Source organism: Ipomoea nil, unplaced genomic scaffold (genome assembly GCF_001879475.1).
Source record: "Ipomoea nil cultivar Tokyo-kokei standard unplaced genomic scaffold, Asagao_1.1 scaffold2338, whole genome shotgun sequence".
Taxonomy (NCBI): Eukaryota; Viridiplantae; Streptophyta; class Magnoliopsida; order Solanales; family Convolvulaceae; genus Ipomoea; species Ipomoea nil.
This window is the reverse complement of record NW_017618766.1, coordinates 1,597,485-1,616,755: the sequence shown is the minus strand read 5'-3', so window position 1 is coordinate 1,616,755 and position 19,271 is coordinate 1,597,485. Positions and strand designations below refer to the sequence as shown.

The 19,271-nt window shown below is 41.5% G+C and overlaps 1 protein-coding gene across 1 annotated transcript in view; it reads left to right on the top strand.

Annotated features, from left to right (window-relative positions):
• LOC109151951 (putative disease resistance protein At1g50180) overlaps positions 1-17,597 on the top strand; it is a 40,461-nt gene extending 22,864 nt beyond the window's left edge. Inside the window, exon 3 of the mRNA XM_019299540.1 lies at positions 17,532-17,597. The gene's annotated coding sequence lies outside the window, so the exon portion shown is untranslated. The remainder of the gene's footprint in view (positions 1-17,531) is intronic.
• Positions 17,598-19,271: the final 1,674 nt, after the last annotated feature.

The following is a 19,271-nucleotide window of genomic DNA, read 5'->3' as shown; positions in this document are numbered from 1 at the left end:
AGATTCACTTCATCACATTTATATCATCATTCATCTCACCACACAAGCACACTTTGATGGCGCCACAGGACCAATCGCATGCCCATACATGAGGGTCAGCATATATAGCTCTGACACGGCCCCGCAGCACCCTGCCTCGTATCGCAACACGAAGGGATCGATCGCAACCTACCGATGAACCGCAGCTCATCATAATGTTTGATCGCAACCAAACAGTGGACCACAACCCAAGAGTGATCATCTGACCGCAGCCAGGAATATGAACCGCAGCTCATGTAAAACATTTGATCGCAACCAAACGGTGGACCGCAGCCCGTGAGTGTAATTCTGACCGCAGCCAGCTTCTGAACCGCAGCTCAGGAATAACCAATTTGATCGCAACCAAATTGGGTATCATGCACACATAACACATAGCAAGCACATGCAACCCACATTAACACATTGGGATAGGGAGAAAACGTATAACGAAACCTATGCGTGGTCATCCACATACTAGGAATAATCCTAAGGGGTTCATACTGCTTTCACCTAGGCCAACAGGATACCAATTCAACTAGCATGCGATATAAAAGACTCATTTATCTTACGAACAGTTCCCGAAACATTAAACTAGACTTAGGCACGATAAACAGAGTCCGTTGGGACACCACGAGGGCCGGGGAAACATCAAACGGGGAAGCCGAAGTCCCAAGTTGGGCAATTTCCAGCGGGTAGCCGGTGGGTGGGGGACCACCCGCCGGCTGCCCGCCGGGGACAACCTCCCGGCAGCGGGTGCCCGGCGGGCAGTCGTCTGCCCGCTGTCGGCGGCGTTACTTTCTGGCAGCGGGTAGGTGGCGGGTTCCCCTACCCCCACCTACCCCCCACTGACTCTTTATCAAAATACCCGTCCCGGGATCCTTTGTGAAACCCGAAACCATGCTTAGACACTTTTAAACGCAATTTGATGACACCACGTAGATAATTAACGGATCAAAAGCAAGAATCATATAGCACATATCCTATCATGAATCCTAAGCATAATTAACACCCGTGCATGCGAATTCCCACCCAAATAAATCAAGAATACCACAATATGAATTTCACGATTCATCCTAGGGCTCTAATCATATTTAAATCATCAAAATCATAGTTCATCTTTTAACATCAAGAAACATCAAGATTTATCAAGAACATCACATAATCATCAAGAACTTCTTATCATCATCAAGATCGTCAAGATCACGCATAAATTCATCTCATCAATCATCAAGATCATATCATCAATATCACAAATTATTTATCAAGACACGAGTATAGAGAAGAAGCCAAAGAAGGAGATTATAGCAAGGAAAATAGGTTTTGTTAAGACATGGGTTACCTCTTAGCCTTAATTAATCATTCCATGGCTATTAAGGTTCTTCCCTATGATTTCCATCCGTTTTGATCTCCCTAGGCTTGGTGGTGGGGAGTCCCTTGGGAATTCTTGTGTGGTGATATCTATTGTGGTGTGACTTCTAGGTGCTTCCTATGTCCTTATATATATATATTTAGGAGTCCTAATTAGGGTCTGAATGGTATGGGTTTACTAATTCTATTCCTTATAGGACCAAGCACTTGTTTTAGGGATAAGGGTCCATGGTCCATGGTGGACCATATTAATTAATTAAAGAGAATCCTAACCATAATCTGAATAGTAAAGGTATACTTTCTTTATTCCTAATTGATGTGTAGGCCTAGGATTCCTAATTAGGATCTGATTAGTAAAATGTTGACTTTCTTTATTTCTAATAGGCTTATGACTCTAGTTTAGGCAAGGGTCCACAATCCGTGGTGGGCCACATTAATTAATTAAAGGGATTTCTAATCAAATTAAATTCTTTTTAATTATTATTAATGAAATTAATTAAATAATTAATTCGGGATTAAAGGCCGTAACGCGGGATGTTATATCTCTGCTTAAGAAGCTTTCTTCTTTGCAAGCCTTTCTGCAGAAGGAATACAACAATGGTGGCGCTCTAGTGTGTCATCATCTGGAAATCAAAATCAGAGACTTTGCGCTCAAAGCTGAAGGTGACATTGACATAAAACTAAAAACCTTTCTTCTAGCCCAAGACGGAGAGTATCAAGACAAAGCCCGTGGGGAACTCAATCAAAGCTTGCGAAAAGCTGCAGAAGATGCAGAATTGCTGTCCAAGATTATCAACAACAATAGAAGCAATGAACCCGAAGCGGCCATGGGCACTGAAACTCATCCATCCATTCATTGGTTGAAACCTGAGAATGTTGTGTTGGGTGGACCATCCTCTCCATGCTCTCCAAATCTTGAGGATCAATTTAACGATGATGCCTTCAATGCGGTACAAAAGATTTTAATCCATACCTTTAAGCCAACAAACATAGTTTCAATTTTAGGATTGCCAGGCGTTAGCAAGCCTAATTTGGCTAAAAGAGTCTATGGCTCAGATATGCCAGAAGCTTATGTTCGAGCTTGGGTTACTATGCCTCAAGAGTGCAAGGGAAACACAGACACTCTTTCTCAACAAAAGGAGAAATTACACGAGCACATGGGAGGTGGCCATCAGAAGATGTATTTTCTTGTTTTGGATAATATACGAAACACCCGAGCTTTGGGTGATATCCTAAAATGTCTTCCTAATGATTCACTCCAAATCCGTATATTGCTGACCACTCAATTCAATACTGTTCGTTGAGATGCTGTCACATTTGGTAATGTGCATAAAATGTGCATATTAGATCCAAACAGAAGTTGGGATCTATTTTGCAAGAAACTCTCTCCCAAAGAACTTAGAGAACCAAAATTTGTAGAAATCGCCAAACATGTTGTGAAGGAATGCTAAGGGTTGCCACGGTCAATTGTTGCAGTTGCAGAGCGTTTGTCTAAATGCGGTTACATTTTAAAGGAATGGAAGAAGATTGAAAAAGAAGTCGAGATATTGGGACCTCTATACAATGATGCCGAGCACTTAAGTATGCTTACTCTATCTTACAATCAATTGCCACATCATTTGAAAGTTTGTTTTTTACATTTTCCAATCTATCCAAAAGGCTTTAAAATCAATGTGAAAATGTTATTAGGATATGGATTGCAAATGGAGTGTAAGGGATTTGGGTGGCAATTGGTGAAGGATTTAGAAGAGGAAGGTTCATAGTGGTCTAGTCTCTATCAGCAAATGGAAACATAAGATGACTAATGTTTGCTGGATACAAAGCTCCTTATGGCACTTCTGTACAAGATAAACTAAAAAAGAGGGCCTCCTATATGCGGTGTATACACGAAAAGATTTAGGATTGCCATTAGACATGTTTGTAATTTCATGTCATTAGTTAGGTTTATTCTCGCATAAGTTGGATTATTACACACTCTTTACTACAAATAACCCTCTCTCTCTTTTTTTCTTTCATGGAGACTATGTAAAGTCAGTATCTTTCAAGCTATTAAGAATTGTGGATTTGAGTGCACTTCAAATCTTCAAAATAGTGCCATTGCACTTAAGGGATTTAGTTTTTCTGAGATACCTATCTGTACTGCCGTGGTTTGATGGTTTAGATGATGTAGTGTCAAACAATCAGAATTTGCAAACAATTATTGTTTCTAGTATTGAACCACAACTACATAGAACTGGGCATTTGTCATTCAGAATTTGGGAGTTACCACATTTAAGGCATCTTGAACTTGGAAATTACTATGAGGTGGATCCTCCAAACATGAAGATAGAGCAATTGCAAACATTATCGTGGGTTAGTCCAACTCATTTCACAGAAGAGGTGTATAGGAAGTTCCCAAACTTAAAATATCTGAAGGTTTTCTATAAATATGCCTTTGAGTCAAGTAGCAGCCCTGGATCTTACAAAAATCCCACCGTCAATTTGGATTATATTAGGTGTTTCTCGAAGCTCGAGACACTTACGGTTATAGTCCCAGCAAACAGTATGACCCATCTAGAGCGGCCAATGTTTTCTATAGGGCTGAAGAAGTTGGGGTTGAGCGGGACTAATCTCCCAAGAATGAAACTTCCATGGGTATTGAGAGGTTTAAAGGTGCTCAAACTAGAAAACGCTTTATCTAGCCAAGTATGCGGATTATTTGAACAATTTTCTAACTTAGAAGTGTTGCTCATTAACGCTACAAATCTCCATAAATGGGAGGTCAGGTGTAGTGCCGATTTCCCAAAACTAAAGTGTCTAATCTTAAGACATTGTTATTGTTTGGAAGAGATCCCATTTGATGTTAGTTTTATTGGCACACTAGAGATAATTAAGGTGGAGCAGTGTTCCCCTTGTGTTGTCACTTCTGCCATTAAGATTCTGGAGTAGCGAAAGTGGCTTCGAAAAGAGGCAAACTGTAAGTGTACAAAGTTGGTACACATTAAAACCTTTATTGGCTAATTTATTTTGTTCTACTTTAATTTGATTTAAGTTAGACTAAAGCTCTTTGGACCATTTCCTATCTAATAGTATTTATTTGAGTGGCACACAATTTATATGAAGAGGAAGTCAGCGAAATACTGTGGTTCAAGCTAAGTATATGGGAGTTCTTTACTATGTGTGGCAGTAGATGTTTTGCTCAAGTGGTATGGCTACTCATGTGGATCAATCTGTTGAAAGGATTATTACTATAAAAAGAAAGCTTCTCATTTTTGAAACTTCCCGTTCTTTTTACACTTGCTATATTGAGAGAGCCGAATTCACATTGCTATATTAACATTCAGATTATCTTATTTATTATATGAGGGATTTCATATAAATTGTTTCGTCTGTACCTGGGTCATCAGAAGCTTCTCCGAAAGATCTTCACGGCATGCACGCACAGTCCTGAGTAGATGTTAGAATGGTGTTGTCGTAATAACAGCTGGTAGCCTTGTGTACGTACCTTTTGTAAACACTCCTTGGTGAACATGTATAGTGGATTGAGCAGACATGGGTTTCCCCGCAGACATAGGAGAAGCACTCCGAACTGCGTAACAATCATTGTGCACTTGATTTATTTTTCTGCACTTACTTTTCGTTATTTATTATTGATAAATGACTAAATTAATGGATAAGATTATAACTTAATATAAAATCAAGTGGAACATTAGTATCGTCTTGCGTTGAAGATTCACGGCACAATTTCAATTGGTATCTGAGCCAGGAGACTTAATTTATTAGCTTGTCGATATGGCTATTCTGTGCTTTTTATCCTGTTCATTTGTTCAATCTCATAGGTTGTTGAGTGTTTCAGAATGGATCGTGTTAAGGTTCTTCCCCAGTTAATAGGAGACAACTATGCTTATTTGAAAGCACGCACACGAACGCATCTAAAAGCTCAACGAGACGTTGTGTGGCGTTCTGTTGAGACGGGTTGGACTCATCCGATTGAAGCTAATACTAGTGCTGACGGGATGCAAGTGGCTAAACCTTAAACTGAATGGACCCAAAATGAAATAACTAATGCCAGAAACAACGATGAAGCACTAGATAGATACTATTTACTCCCTTATGCATGAAAGTCAATTTTCTATAGTTGCAGGGTACGATTCAGCTAAAGGTGCGTGGGAGGCTCTTGAGTCAACCTACAAATGCATGAACTTTCATACTCGTGTGCAAGAACTGGCGAATCGTTCCTGGTCCTTGGTGAACATTTTCCTCAAGCAAAACTTGTTAAAAAAATTCTGAGGTCTCTACCACCAAGTTTCAGGATGAAAGTCACAGCCATTCACGAACATGACAGCTGGGAAAACAAGAGTGTTACTCAGTTAATGGGAAACCTTCGAACCTATGAAATGGAAATTCAAAATGATCATGCAAAAACACAAAAAACCGTACCTTTTTCCGCTAAAGAAAATAATGTTGTGCCTGATTCAGACGAACCAGTTGGTGATTCAGTTGTTTTTTTCTTTTACTAAACAATTTTCTAAAATTTTGAAACAGGTATAAAAAAATTCATGCAACAAAAATCCATAAATAGGATCAACGTCATCCAAAGCTGGTCCTTTGACGGGCTCGTTGAATTTGAAGCCGTCTGTTTCACGTCCAGGGCAGTCCAAAGGAAAATCTAACAATAAAGGAATTAAATACTATGAGTGTGAAGGTTTTGGTCATGTACAAGCGGAGTGTCCCCCCTATCTTAGGCGAAAAAAATCTATGTCAGCCATTACCTGGAGTGACGATGAACCTGAAGCTGACGCAGCTGGATCTGACGTATAAGAAATTTCCGGTAACTTTGTTGCATTCACTGCACGTATTGCAGCGTGTTCAGAACTTGGAGACGTAGATGATTCGGAGGGAGGCGAATATGTCTCCGCGGAAGATTTAGATTTACATGTTTTATCTTATGAAGTTGAGTTTAATAAATTGTATCCCAAATGGGAAGCCCTACGAAAAGCTAATAGCAAATTGACTAGCGAGATAGGAATCAGAGAAAATGCTAGTAAAGTGTACCAAAATCAAGTAGCTAATAGGGATTTACTTCTTAAAAAGGCATCTGATCGAGAAGAGAGACTGAAACATGAGGTACAGACCTGGAAGCAGGAGGTAAGCACCTTCAAAAGGAAAATCCAAATGATGGACACAACTTCAACAATTGACCAAATCCTTGATTTGGGAAGATAATCTTCTACAAAATTTGGTCTGGGTTTCACCAGGGGTACTTCAAAAGGTAAAACGGTATTCGTCAAAACATCGGGACCCAATCTAGTTGACATTCCTGAATCCAGCTCAGCGAGACAAAAACAATGGTATAGTGCGGTCAAACAAGCAATTTTATAAACTCTATAACCCCGTATGTCATTATTGTAGGTTGCGTGGTCATACCAGGCCCAAATGTTACTACTTCTACAATGATCAAAGAACTGAGAAGTTCAGGCACAAGAACATCTGGCCTTTTACAAAACAAATTTGGGTTAAGAAAACTGACTATAATTCTTTTGTCTCGTTCCACTCTAAAAGTGCAGGAAGAAAAGATAAGTGGTATTTTGACAGCGGGTGTTCCCGTCACATGACAAGAAATGCCAAATTTCTAAGTAACGTGAATACCAGCAAAGGTGAAGTCACCTTTTGTGACGGTATCAAAGGTTAAGTCACTGGAGTAGGCACTCTAAATGTGGTTGGCTTACCTAAGCTAGAAAAAGTATTGCTAGTAGGTCTTCACGCAAATCTCATAAGTATAAGCCAACTCTGCGACCAAAACTGGAACGTATGCTTCACCAAAAATAACTGCATTGTGCTGGATAAAGCTGTGAATAGGTTTTAGAATAAAATACCTTGGAGCAGCTCTCTCTGTCTCACACTCCTTAGGGAGATTTCAGCTCTCTATATATGTAGGGGCAAGATGGTAACTAATATGGAATTTTCCATACACCTCAAACCCTAATCTCTAGGTTTCCTAATATATAGGATTCTCAATATTAAACATTCTATAACACTCCCCCTCAAGTTGGAGCATAGATATTGATCATGCCCAACTTGTTACACAAATAAATAACTCGGGGTCCAGTGATGGCCTTTGTGAATAGATCCCCAAGTTGTTCTCCAGTCTTCACAAATCCATTGGAAATTAGCCCTTGTATATTCTCACGAACAAAATGACAGCCAATATCTATATGCTTGGTTCGTTCATGAAACATCGAGTTTGATGCAACATGAAGAGTAGCTTGGTTATCACACCATAACTTTGCAAGAATCGGAGCTTTGAAACCAGACTCATTCAGAAGATTATTCATCCACATCACTTCACATGATGATTGTGCCATAGCTCTATATTCAGACTCTGCACTCAAATGAGAAACCACGTTTTGCTTCTTACTCTTCCACGAAACCAGATTCCCTCCAAAGAAAACACAATACCCGGTCGTTGATCTACGATCCTCTTTGGAACCTGCCGAGTCAGCATCACTAAAACAATCAATCCTAGTCTGACCATGATTCTTATACAAGATTCCATGTCCTGGGGCTCCCTTTAAGTAACTCAGAATGTGCTCTACAGCTGCCCTATGATCAATAGTTGGGGATGCCATGTACTGGTTCAAAACACTAACTGGGTATGCAATATCTGGACGAGTTACTGTCAAGTAGTTTAGCTTCCCAACTAATCTCCTATACCTCTTAGAATCTTCAAACAACTCCCCCTCATTTGAAAGTTGCAAGTTCGGTGTCATGGGAGTATTGCATGGTTTAGTACCTAATTTTCCTGTTTCAGAGAGTAAGTCAAGTACATATTTCCGTTGACATAGTAATATACCTGTTTTATTTCTCATAACTTCAATACCCAGGAAGTACTTCAGTGGTCCCAAATCTTTAGATTGAAATTAACTATGAAGAAATGATTTGAGAGATGAAATCCCTTCGGTGTCACTCCCTGTAATGACAATGTAACAACGTAGACCACTAACTAGATGATACCTGTTTTGGACCACCTGTAAAACGTGGAGTGATCCGATTTCCCTTTCACCATCCCAAAGCTCTCAACAGCTTGACTAGATTTTCCAAACCATGCACGTGGGCTTTGTTTCAACCCATACAAATATCGCAGAAGTCGGCATACCTTTCCAAACTCCCCCTGAGCAACAAACCCGGTGTAACACCCCCGATTTTAAACAACTTTTAAAACCAATTAAAGCTTAGAAAAGAGATGAAGTCTACTCAATAAGATTAAACAAGGCGGAAGCTAACTAAACAAAACCGGAAGGTGCTATGCCACACCTATATCAAACATAGGTGCACATGCAGATACTACAACTACAGCAATCTAACAATTCAACTACTTAGGCTCACAGGCCTCAACAACTATTATAGGAAGAGATTTAATCTATCTACAGGCCACTAGCGCGCTCTCTAAAGCTACCCAACATGTCAAGCAACAATAAGAAATGGGACGACGCCCGGTTAGCGAATAATGCTGGTAACCCATCAATACGCGTTAAGTATCATACATAGATAGATAATATATACAAAATCATTTTCGAAACGAAATACTGTATATATATAAGTTCAAAGTCAAAGATAGAAGTCAACCACAGGACTCTATATCACTCACAACAAGAATAAAGGAACACATCCCAAGACACGTCAAGATGAAACAACGACAACACAAGTAAGGCTCAAGGTGTATTTTACCATCACTTAGTAGAATATCACCCGACATGCATAACACAAGAGAATAAGAGACACACAATGGCAACACATGCCTTCGCGACAGCACTCGTCACGAATATAGAATTACACAACGGAAACACATGCCTTCGTGACATCACCCATCACGAATTAATATACCTTATACCATAGAGTCAGCACCACAACTCGATTCATAGTGGATCAGTGTGGAGGGCTCCAAATCTCAACAATCATGCTTCACGTGGTCATCGGAATGACCTGGATCACATGCAAGTGTCATCGTAATGATAAGGACCGCAGCCCAATGGAAACAGAGCTAGTAACTTTAAGTGTATACACCCTCTATTGAGATTCCAAGCTCAACGGGTTAGTTACCATATCTGGCAACGGCGATAAGTTTCCCATGTTACCCACAAGTAAAGTATCCAAATGGCCATCCGGAGCTACACTACCGGTCCGTTCACACATAGGTCCCCACACTGTTCACTTTACCAGCTCAAACATCTCATCACATCAATCCATGGCCACCACGAGGACCACGTCTGTACCTTGGTGATTAATGTCCCATACCATTAACCATGCAATCAAGGTACAGCCAGTATACACACGATCATCATAGGAATCAATCAATGGATCACAACAAAGATGTGAAACCATACTCAACAAGGAAAGGATCACAATCCGACACTAACAATGATCAACACAAGTTTCCATCCACAATAGGAAAGAACAAACCACACACGCTAGCATTTAAACACCGAACTAGCATGCTTATCAAACGGGTAAACTAAACATAGTTCCGAAGAACACACAAGACTCATCATGGTTCAACGAATCACAATGTTGAACACTTAGCACGATTCAAGACACCAAAAAACTACATGGAATCCTACCATATAGTTCTGGACATACGAAACATCAAGAAGACACTCAAAAGCCCAACAAAAGAACATCGGGAAGTCAAAACATCAATTACCGAGTCAAAAGAATCACGGGGAACAAATCCCCGCCCAAGATAACATTGTACCCCGCGGGTGGGGCCACGGCTGGACCCCCACCCGTGGTTCTGCCCGCGGGAACCAAGTTCCACGAGCCATGTATCCCGCGGGTGGGGAGGCGGGTGGAGCTCTATCCGCCGTTCCGCCCGCGGGTACAATACCCTGTACCAAAACATCCCTTCGGGGATTTTCAACACCAAGCTCAAACTCAAGTCCAAAACATCCAAAATCTCACCAAATACAACGAAATGACTTGAATCAAAGGAATAGCCAAGCAATGGCATACATGAACCCAAATAACATGCTCTAGATATGCATTTTCACAAGACAATGCATCAACACTCACATTTCATCGCAAAATCACATGTAGAATCCAATAAATCATCGTATAGGTAATGAAAATAGATTTTGTAAAGCATGGGTTACCTCATCCGCTTAACCATCCAAAAACAGCGCCAACATAGGCTCAACTCGTAAAACCAAGCTACCGGGAACCTGTGAATCAAACCGGATCTCAACTATTAACAAAAGTACTAATTAAAACTAATAAGCTCATAAGGAGATTTAAACCCTAGTTCCACTCTAAATTACCCACAAGCTCAACCATCTAAGATAAACATCCTATTAATAACTTAATCTCAACATTAAAACACTAGAAGATATGCTCATAACCAAGAGTTAAGGGATAAAGCTAACAATTAAAACAAACATGTATGAGAATTGAACCCTAACCTCTCTCAATACCTATCACCCTTTTTGCCACTAGACTAACAACACACCTAATAACTCTACTAAACAACAAACTAATTAAGCTAATTTAAACAACAAAAACCAAAGCCAAAGCTCACCACGCTTCTTCTTCGCCTTCTTCAAGCAACTGAGCCGCGGGTGGTGCAGCGTGTACACCACCACCCTATCCTCTGCCCGCGGGTACCACCTGAGCAACCACGTCGCCGGAGAAGGACCACAACCACCACACGGAGCTCCTTTGAACCCGCTGAGAAGGAAAACACCACGCCGCTGCTGGAAAAGTTTCGCAGGAGAGCTTGCTTCTGATGAAGAAAAGATGCTACGTGCCACCGTTCTCCTTTGCCTGAAACAGGGAGCGAAGGGAGAGAGACATTGCCTTAGACCACCGTCCGTCAAAACTCCGGCGGAAGAGGACCAAGCTAAAGGAGTTGTTCTCCATTTCCGCTGCTACCGTCGACGAGATAGGACCACCAGGCATTGATCTACCCAGCTCTGCTTGAGGGAGGAGATTGCCGAGGCTGCTACTCCATTGCCGTGTCAGACACCACCGGAAGTCCAAGCAGCTCACCTGCTTTTCACGCGATGTCACCGGAGCTGGAGCTTGAACTCTTCGGCCAGGCAGGAGAAGAGGGAAACGACGAAAGAGGGGGGGGGGGTGTTTGGCTGCTGAGGGTAGATGTTCTAAGATGAGATGATACAATACAAACATACACACTATAGTAGGGTTAACTTTCTAGGTTGGGCTTGGGTTTAGATAGGTTAGGGCTTGATAGAAAATACACATTATTTTGGGCTCTCAAAATAATAATAACATATATATTATACAAACATGTGGGTTTGACTAGTTTGGGTTCAAAACTTACAATAAATAATTATATTTTGGGCTTAAGACATTTGGGTATAAAAATACTGGTTAACCAAACTACATAGACCCGAGCCCAATTTAAAATAAATAACTATATAAATAGTTTTATTAAAATATTTAATATCGGGCTATAGTTTATTTTAGGAAAATACGGGGTGTCACATCCTCACCCCCTTAAAAGAAACTTTGTCCCCGAAGCTAGAAAAATCATTTTGGGGACAAGAGTGTCAGAAAAATACGATAATATATAGAGAAAATATTTTTCGGGCAAATATATATATACTAAGTTTTGGACAGATTCGGTTCGAAATGTTATGAAGGATGAAAGGTTTAGATATTAAACTCAAGGAAACGATGGTTAGAAAGGAAAAGAGGATGAGAGTTTTGGTTCCAAACTTGAGGACGACATTAATTAGGATTAGGATCAAAGTCATCAAAGTTGCAACTTAGGAAATAAGGTTGCCACCTTGCACATAATCGTTTGAAGTGAGGGATCAAGAACGAGGTTTGAAAGAATTGAAAGGATTTCCTAACGAAAAGCACCAGATTTAGGCTCAAAGATAGCGTAGATTAGAAAGGAGATCAAGATTTTCAAGGTTCAACTTAGGAAAACGAGGTTGTCACCTTGTACAGAATCAAATTAAGAAGGAAACAAGAATGAGGTTCGAAGAGATAGGAAGGATTTCTCGGAAAGAGAAATTTGGCTTGACAAGGGAAGGAGAGGAAGACGGCTTAAAGAGGGTTAAGGATTCTCGACTACAGGCGACTTCTTCGACTTAACACTTCAATCACTGTACTTTTGATGAACTGAAGGTTCCTGACCTTGGTTCTGACGCGTTCTAACGCTACGATCTATATCGGATCCTCTTCATAAGCTGAGATCACAAACATCTTCACCACAAACTCTTCTTCAAACACTGGTTTCTTCTTCAACTTTGTTACAGTCGAGCGAGACTCACACGGACTAGGCGACTATGAGTTGGCTTACTCCCCTTATCGGTCTTCATCATTGTGTCGGTAACGAAGCTCTTAGCAAACTAAATATTCTTAGGGATTCGACTTGTTGTCTGTCCTTGCTAAACCATTAATGGTTAGAACACTGACCAATTCTTTCCTCTTTCTTTAAGCGCACCCGGTTGTCTACTCTTGTCATCCCAAGACTTCGGTGATTTACAAACCCAACTTCCTTTCCTGTTGAACCTGAAGACTATCGAGGTCCAAGCACCCACGTATCCGTTGCACCTTCCTTAACATCGTGAACTTTGGCACTCTAAATCTCACACAATCTTGCAAGGAGTTCTTTGAATGCTTGATAACAACCACAGCTGATAAGGAAACTTGATCCATTATTAGAGCACAATCCACGGCCTTCGTAATTCCGTAGCGCAAGTTCCCAACTTGCCTTTTTATCTGTATGATTCTTTCCCCTTAACCATCTAAAACTGGTTGGATTGTATAGCTCAACTGTAACCTTAAGCCAAACGCAAATGGTAGAATTTTTCGTGATCTGACGTCTTTACCAAAGTCAACATCGGGAGGCCTTGCATGGTTCCTTGCCCAAAGATTTGCTCCTGTCCTTACTAAAAGCTCAATAGGTTGAGTCTTGTTCATAGTTGATAACTTTGCAATCTTCATAAGGTAGTCGGTTACAACCTTGGTCTTTTCTTATCTTGATTAATGGTAGATCTTCCCTGAAAACATTGTTGCCGCACGAGCATATCCTACTTATGAAGGTTCAACGATAGAATCGGTCTTTAGGTTGATCTCTGACTATCCTTCCTTTTACTATTCAAACTTCCCATACAAGATTAGCTACTTCTCGTTCCTTCCTGGTTTTAGGTAGATTTCTTACCAAGAATCATCGGCATAGTGTCTCACTTGCAACTTAGGGACACTTGGTGATCAAATCCGTCTTTGCTTCGCTCTTGTCGGTTTGAGACTTTTGACGACCCCAACGATTGATCGCAACTCGATTACGTCTTCTTTTCTTCTTGTTGCCAAACCTTCTTACCAAAAGTCTTCATGTTAACCACAACTTTCCAGGTGTGCCGACTAGGACAAACGCTACCCTCATTTACCAACTGCTACACAACCTCTTCACGTTTCACAGGGTCAGGCGACTTGTCAACAACGATGTTCTTCCATTCCATGTATCTTAGAGGTCTAAGCTTTTCCGGTATGGCCATCTTGATCTTTATTACTTCCAAGCTGAACGCCTCGAACTTGCCCAATTTTGTTTTTTCAAGGGTAGGTAGAACTACTTCTAGGTTGAATACTTCGATCTTACACTACAACTCCTCGTGCTTTAGGAAGATCCAAGGTTGACTCGTAGCCCTTTAGCTCTGGGAGGCTTCTACCACGTTGACATACGAATGACCCCTTGGCGTGAATTGCCATCTTCTTAGAGCGTCTGGGACTGCTCTTGACTCCCCCTCGCGAGTGAGGGTCTTCAAGTCTTGATCTTCAAACTCCAATTGTAACGCCCCGTGTTACGACCTCCAAACCTAGAATTAATTATATAATTAATTCCACCGAGAACAGTTAATAGGGAATTAATTTCCATTAATTGATTAATATGGCCCACAGAGGACCATGTACCCTTGCCTATAATAAAGACCCTAAAGTCTAAATATATTACTAGGGATAATTAGTATATAAACTATAATATTAAATACCCAAATCCTGACCCCAAATATATACATAGGATATATACTTATGTCATATATGCCTATTAAGTATTAAGTAGCCCAAGCCCAAACATATTTAATCATGACCCACCTAACCCAAGACCTTTTAGGAAACCTAATCATTATAATAATAATAATAGTAATAATAATAATAATAATAATAATAATAATAATAATAGTATTACTATTATTATTATTATACATAGATGGGTTATGATACGTACATATGCCTGCGTATATATATATATATATATATATATATATATAGTACATACGTACGTCCGAAGAAGAATGAACCAAAACACCCCCTCTTCTCCCCTATTTCCAAGACGATACCACACAAACATACGAATACGTGCATACATACGTAGACAACAAATCGGACACCATGAACCAAGAACCCCCTCGCCGGTTCTCCGCCCCTTGCTCCCTCTCGTTCTCCAGTTCGACGACAAGCAGGACAGAAGTAGCAACACGGCAGACATCTGGACTCTACCCGACAAGAACGGCGGGACAACGGCGGGGAAGGTTCGACGGCGGTGACGGAGACGACGGAACTACGCGATGAAGGTCGTCCATTCCGACGACCGCTGTATGTAACAGCGTTTTCCCCCACCCTCTAGTGACGTGTTGGCTTCATGACAGCGGGCGGCCAACGGGAGATGGAGTCCCCATGGAGATCCCTGCGACGGCAGCGGAGATTCATGGTTTGATGGAGAAGAAGATGACAAGGTAAGTCGTCGAACATGGGCGTTAAGTAGATTCTCCCTCATCTTGGGTAACAATTGTGAGCATAGTCTAATTGTAAGAGGGTGTGTGAACTTTGGTAAGGGTTAGGGTTCGAATCTCATGTTAGGTACGATTATATTATGAATTGATTATCTTTTGGGGTTATGGGTAGTTGATTAAAATGGATTATTATAAATTATTAAGTGCGAATAATTACCAAAGGGAGGATTAGCTTAATTAGGTAGGACACAATTGGTGTTGGGAGAAAAATTAGGGTTCGAATCCTTTAGGGTGTATTATTCTATTAGCTCGATTACTTAGTGAAAGTTTGATTTAATTCACAGGTTCCATCGATGATATTTGGGATTGATAAGCGGATAAGGTAACCCATGTCTCAACAAAATCAATTTTCTTCGCTATAATCTCCTCCCTTGGCCTACTTCTATATGCTTGTGACTTGATTAATTCCTACACTATTTGGGATATATTCTTGATGATTGATATAATCTCCTCCCTTGGCCTACTTCTATATGCTTGTGACTTGATTAATTCCTCTACACTATTTGTGATATATTCTTGATGATTGATAAGATGAGTTATGTGTATTCTTGGAAATCTTGATGATCTTGATGATGAAAAGAAGTTCTTGATATTGATACGATGATTCTTGACAAATCTTGATATTTCATGATATTAAAGATAAAATATGATGATGATGATTTGGGTGGGATTAGAGCCCTAGGTTGGATTGGGAATTTGTGTTATAATGTTCTTGATATATATTTGGGTGGGAATTCGCATGTTCTGGTGTTGTTTATGTTTAGAAGTCGTGATAGGATGAGTTATACGTGATTCTTGCTTTTGATCCATTAATTGACTCCGTGGTGTCGTTAATTGCATTTAAAAGTGTCTAAGCATGGTTTCGGGTTCCACAAAGGTTCCTGGGACGAATATATGAGAAAAGAGTCAGTGGGGGGTAGGTGGGGGTAGGGGAACCCGCCACCTACCCACTGCCCAAAGGACACCGCCCGGCAGCGGGCAGCCACCTGCCCGCCAGCAACCCGCTGCCCGGAACAGTGCCCTCCGGCGGGTGACCCCCACCGATCGGCTACCCGCTGGACCATACCCCACCCCAGGGCTTCGGCTTCCGCGTTTGATGTTCCCCGCTACCCCATGGTGTCCCAACGGACCCCGTTTGTCATGCTTGAGTCTAGTTTTATATTTCGGGTATCATTCGTACGTTAAATGAGTCTTAGGAATTGCATGCTAGTAGAATTGGTAACCCGTTGACCTAGGTGGAAGTTGTATGAACCCTTAGGACTATTCTTAGTATGTGAATGATCACACGTAAGTTTATTTATATGTCTTTCCACTCCCAATATGCTATTACGAGCTCCTGTGTGTTATGTGTTGCATGATCCCCCATTTTGGTTACAGACCAATTGGGTGATTCCCGGACTAAGGTTCGGAAGTCGGCTGAAGGCCGAATGGATTGTTCCCGGACTAAAGGTTCGGATGTGGCTGAAGGCCAAATGGATTATTCCTAAGCTAAGGCTCAAAAGTTGGCTAAAGGCCGAATTGATTCACTTCTTGGGCTGCGGTCCACATGGGCCTCGGTGCTATGACCCACCGACCTGGACGCGCCAGGCGGTGTGTAGGGCCAATAAGCCAAGGAAGGCTGTAGTCCACCGACCTTAGTAATCAGGCGGTGTGTAGGGCTATGGCTGGCTGCGATCCACCGAGTGATGGGACAGCGGTGTGCAGGGCCGTAGTCTCCGAGGATCTTCGCCCACCGAGTGAGTCTAGCTCAGCGGTGTGTCGGGCTTGATCCTCTACGGTCCTCCGACTGTACGCATCAACGGTTTGTAGGGTCGTAAATCCCCCCTTGTAAAGGGGATCGCGGTCCACCGACTGTGTGCGTCAGCGGTGTGTCGGATCGTGGTCCAACGTTGAGTTCGTCAGCGGTTCTCAATGGGTTGGTTGCGATCAACTCCCTTCATGCCGCGGTATGAGGTAGGGTGATGCGGGGCCGTGTTAATGCTATACGCATTAACCCTCATATTCGGGGCATGCGATTGGTCCCGTGGCGCCAGTGCAGTGTGATTGAGTGTCACAAATGATGATTAAATGATAATTGAGTGATGATTGAATGATAATATGATTGATGTGGATATAAATTGTGACCTTAGGTGCATATTCCTTATGATGATCCTCCTTAGCTATTATTATTGATTGTGTCCCTACCCTATTTGCTGAGTCCATTCCTGGTTTTAAAACTAGTGTCTCTTAAGTATATATCTTCCTGCTTCAAAATGATTTTCGTATATCTATATATATCTATATATAATGTATTTCAACGCGTTGGAGTGGGTTACCGGCATCATTCACTGAACATATATATTTGGCTTTCAGGCACAGTTGATTAGCTCCCAGAGTGCGCTAGAAGAGCTTGGAGTAGATAGATAGTTTTCCTTTTTGGGCCTGGGTGCCACAATGATGTATTGAGGATAATTAGTTAGTTTAGCCTGTGCATCTGAGTTCTCCAGCTCAGATGTGGCATAACACCCCTCACCCTTATGTTTAGCAATACTCTGTGTTTGGGATTTAATGAGAATTTACCTTTATTATATAAGTTTTAAAAGTTTCAAAATCTCGGGGCGTTACAGTTGGTATCAGAGCCTAAGTTCGACCCTAAGACAATGCCTGTAGGATAAGACTTTAAGACATTAGGCTTGAATTCTAAGTACTAGAGATCTTTAAGAATGGACTTTAGGACCTTAGGCTTGAACTCTGGGTGTTTAAGGTTCTTAGGGTATAGGAGCCTTAGGACACGTAGTGGGACTGTGAGCTTACCGCTTCCATTTAAGTTCCCATACTTGTTCTTTACCTAGCTTCAATTCTTTTAGTTAAAGCACCAGGTAAGGGTGCGAGTGGACAAGTTTACTTCCATAACTGGGTAACATACACATGCCCGGTAAGACTCCTCGCTCTAGTTCCCACAAAGGATTTGACGCAGACCGTGACCAAGAGAAGGAAGGCTTGGATGACTACTAAGACAAAGCAGTTAAGATGTGGCGGGTGCGACTACCATACTCACACACCTGGGGTTAAATACCGTGACCCACGATTCAAGCAAATGGCATGCACCCTCCAAGATGCATTGTCTTGGTTAGTACAGATTACAGCTACAACAAACAGGAAAGAGAACTAGGACACTAATTAATACAAGAAAGTGAAGTAGCGGATGGACGACACTACTAAGTTAAGTTCTTGATGCAAGGTAAGTATATCACAATGTCGTGTGACCCCTTTACCTCGGTTTAAATTATCGTCCGCCCCGGAACCTCATCGTCTCGATATCCCTATTTGTTGAAAACTCCCACCCCAAATCCTTAATTATTCTTGAAAGCAGTTCACAATCGTTATGCCTTTGCTCACCCTTGCTGCGCCTAACTTGACCCCGCGAAAACCCTAAGTTGTTATGAGCATTGGAATCATCGCCATTGCTCTAAGTTTATATTCCCCTCCTTTGGAAACCCTGTTAAGACCCTTAGAGCAGTATAAAACCCTTACTCTGCCCAGAGACGTGAGAGCTGGTGTTCGTTGATTCGATATTAAAATAAGTTGTTAGATGGGAATCGGCGGATTGGGGGGAAGTTACGAATGCGTGGAAGGTACCGAGCAATGAAGATCTCATCCTTGCATGAAAGCCGTGATGGCTTTACAAGAGACCATATCAGGCACATGCGTCACCAAAGAACGCCATGCGATGACAAGGACATGCGAACAAATGCGTCCCAAAGCGAAAAGTGTGTCAAGTGCCTTCACTACAGAAAACATCACGAAAGAGGTACAACAAGCCGAACTTCAAAGAGGACATAAAGTCTTGTTAAGAATTTCATCCGCCAAGGAAGGGATGAAACTCAATAAAACAAGGAAGTTAACCCGAAACCCTGTGACTCTTAGGAGCCCGCGGCAGGAATTAAGAGTCAAGACCTGGGGATCAACCATGCCAACCGACTAGGTCCAGACTCTTGAGCATTCTAGGGATTATGCACAAAATTCGTCATGAGAATTCCTTCAAAAGCAATGAAGATGGAAGAGACTTCAACGGGGGAAGAAAAGATCAACGAGAATCTCAGAGTCAAACGA